The sequence below is a fragment of the Triticum dicoccoides genome, chromosome 6B, assembly GCF_002162155.2.
Source record: "Triticum dicoccoides isolate Atlit2015 ecotype Zavitan chromosome 6B, WEW_v2.0, whole genome shotgun sequence".
In the NCBI taxonomy this organism is placed as follows: Eukaryota; Viridiplantae; Streptophyta; class Magnoliopsida; order Poales; family Poaceae; genus Triticum; species Triticum dicoccoides.
In genome coordinates this window covers 563,109,097-563,111,995 of record NC_041391.1, presented here as the reverse complement: position 1 = coordinate 563,111,995, position 2,899 = coordinate 563,109,097, and positions in this window count along the sequence as shown.

Here is a 2,899-nt window from a genome sequence, read left to right as displayed (position 1 = left end):
CGTAGGAAACGTTTTCCTTTTTGTAAAAAAGGATCTGGATCTGTTGAAAAAGTTCATCAAAAGTACAAGCATCCTTGACGTAAAAAAATTACACCAGGATTCTTGGACCATTGAACAACCATCGTCATCCAGCGGCAGAGACAGGCCCAGGCACCCCGGGTGGCTGCTTGGGCGCGTGAGCCCAATTCATAGTGCTATAGTGAACAAAAGGCGGCCTGAGGCGGCTGAGGGCGTTGCAATGTCTTGATGCCGACATTGTCCCTATCCACTACCCAAACAGTGGGCGGATTCAGTATGGTTCAAGGGTGTACAGATGTACACCCAAAATTTGCTGCATAAAATTCCCATATATAGATATATGGCAAAAAAGACTAAGATTGGCATACTTTAAGAGACTACACAGTAGCTCTCATGTGGCAAACGGGTTAATATTAACCCATTGGCCACTAACCACACCTAACTAACCAGTAGCCCAAGAGCAGTAACAGCCACCTCTACCCTCACGCATGAGAGATACTAAGAGCATCTACAACCGGACTTGGAAAATCCGACCGACCTCTCAAACGTCCGCGGACACGACCGGGCGCGTCCACAGACAATGACTGGTCACGCCTCATACTTGGTGTTGTGCATCCGAGTCTCTCGTATTTCATCCACTAGATTCATCCACTAGATCCGTACAAACGATACAAAAGAAATCCTACATATTACGCACACGCTAGCTAACTACACCTTATCGTCGGAAATGTCCAGGATGTCGACGGCGAGTGGAAAGTAGCGGCATCAGCGGACGGGAGTGGGGAAGTGTGGATGGGTAGGGTTTCGGTGCCGGCGGTTGGCTTAAATAGTCAGGTTAGGGCACAACGCAATCCACCGAAGAAGACGAGCTTCAGACGTCTGGTTTTATAGTGTTTTCATGTGAGCCCCGGCCGTCAGTCCGACATGACGGACATGCCCGGACGTTTGAGGCGGGTTTGAGATGTCCGGTTGCAGATGCTCTAAGAGCAACTCTAGCAGACCCCGCATTCGCCCCCGACCCGTAAAATAACCGCCAAAATGCGGGTACGGGCCGGAAAGCCTGCCCGGCCAGACCTCGCATCCCGCCCCGGCCCGCAAAAAGTTTTGGGGCGCGCGGCAAATTCCTGACCCCAACCCGGGAAAACGCGGGTTTCCCCTCGCGGCTGCAGTGCCCTGCATCACAGAGAAGCAGTTGGCGGGAGGGACATTTCAGCCCGCGCTCTTTTCCCCCTCCTTCCGCCGCCGCCCTCCCTTGCTTCCGCCCCGCCCGCCGCCGGCAATTCTGGCCATATCTGCGACGAAATCGTGCCCCGGGCCACCCCACACCCTCCCGCGCCGAGCCGCTGCAACGCCCCTCCGCATCCAGTGAGAAGAGCCGTCCCCCGTCGCCGCCGCCGCCAGGGATCGACCATCGTCGAGCGCAGCCCCTCGTCGCTGCCCGGGATCGCCCGCCACCGGTTAGTCCCTTTTTTGTGATTTTTGCGAGCTGTGTAGTAGATTGACGCGCCGGTGTGCGTGTAGATGGAGTTGACCCCGTGCGAGAAGTTCTTGCTATCCGATTCGTCCGATTCGGACGACTCGGATGTTGAGACCATGCTTGCGACCTTTCGGCAGCAAACATTAGCCATGGCGCTTGCCGTGAAGGAGCATGAAGACGAGCACCGGAAGAGGAGGCGAGGATCGACTGTCGGGCGTTTGTGCATTCCTCGGAATCGCCATCTTGGGAACGAGATGTTGATGCAAGATTATTTCGCGGAGAATCATACATATCCTCCACACCTCTTTCGGAGAAGGTACCGAATGCGCCGATCCCTCTTTGTGAAACTTGTTGAAGCTTCCGAGGCAAATTGCCGGTATTTTACTCAAAGAAGAAATGCAGCGGGCTTAAAGGGATTTAGTGCATATCAAAAAATCTCCGCAGCTATGCGGGTGATTGCATATGATGTTCCGGCTGACTATGCCGATGAGTATCTTCGCATTGGTGAAGATAGCACAATTGAGGCTGTGCACTATTTGTATTCATGACAAGTTTTGTGTTGCACTATTTAAGTTTGCTACGGTTATTTGAATAATTATTTGTAATACGGATGATTATTGTATTACGTTTGATTCGAATAATTCAGTTTGTTTTTTATTGTTGAATTATGTTGTATTTGATATTTGCGGGCTGATGATATGCGGGATGCAGCGGCGCAAAGAGCATAACCCGCAAAGCCGACCCGTAAAAAAGTATATTCCGCGAATATACATTTTTACGGAACCGTTTGAGGGCCTGCATCTGTACCAACCCGAGCCAGCCCGCAAAAGCTGTTTTGCACGAACTGCAAACGCGTTTTGCGGGCCGGCGGGATGCGGGGTCTGCTAGAGTTGCTCTAAGCATAGTCAAATACCCGTAAAAAATCTCAGTCCAAAGTTTCAATCTGAAATTTCATTTGTTGACCCGTACATGTGTAGGTTATGTTTGGATTTATCGATATATAGCTCTGTACATGACCACATTAGTACTATTGATTTAGAAACAACAAATGAATTATCTTTGGATTGATTTCGTTCATTAGTAAAAAAGTAAATGAATGAATTATCTTTCTTCTGAGGATCGAATGAATAATCATTGGTTTTAGAGATATATAGCTCTTTGTAAAAAAAATCTTCTCTCGAGATATTGATCCTATTGTGAACAATTTGTATTGTTGTGGACCAATGGACTTTTTTGTTAGGATGAAAAAAAATTGCACACCCAAAGTTGAATTCCCGGATCCGCCACTGTACCCAAATCATTATCTTCTTAAAATGCTTAGGCTGTGATTTTACTACCTACACAACAACACGAATCGCACAAATCACGGGCTGAGCCACCAAAAGAAAAAGTTCTGGAGAATCA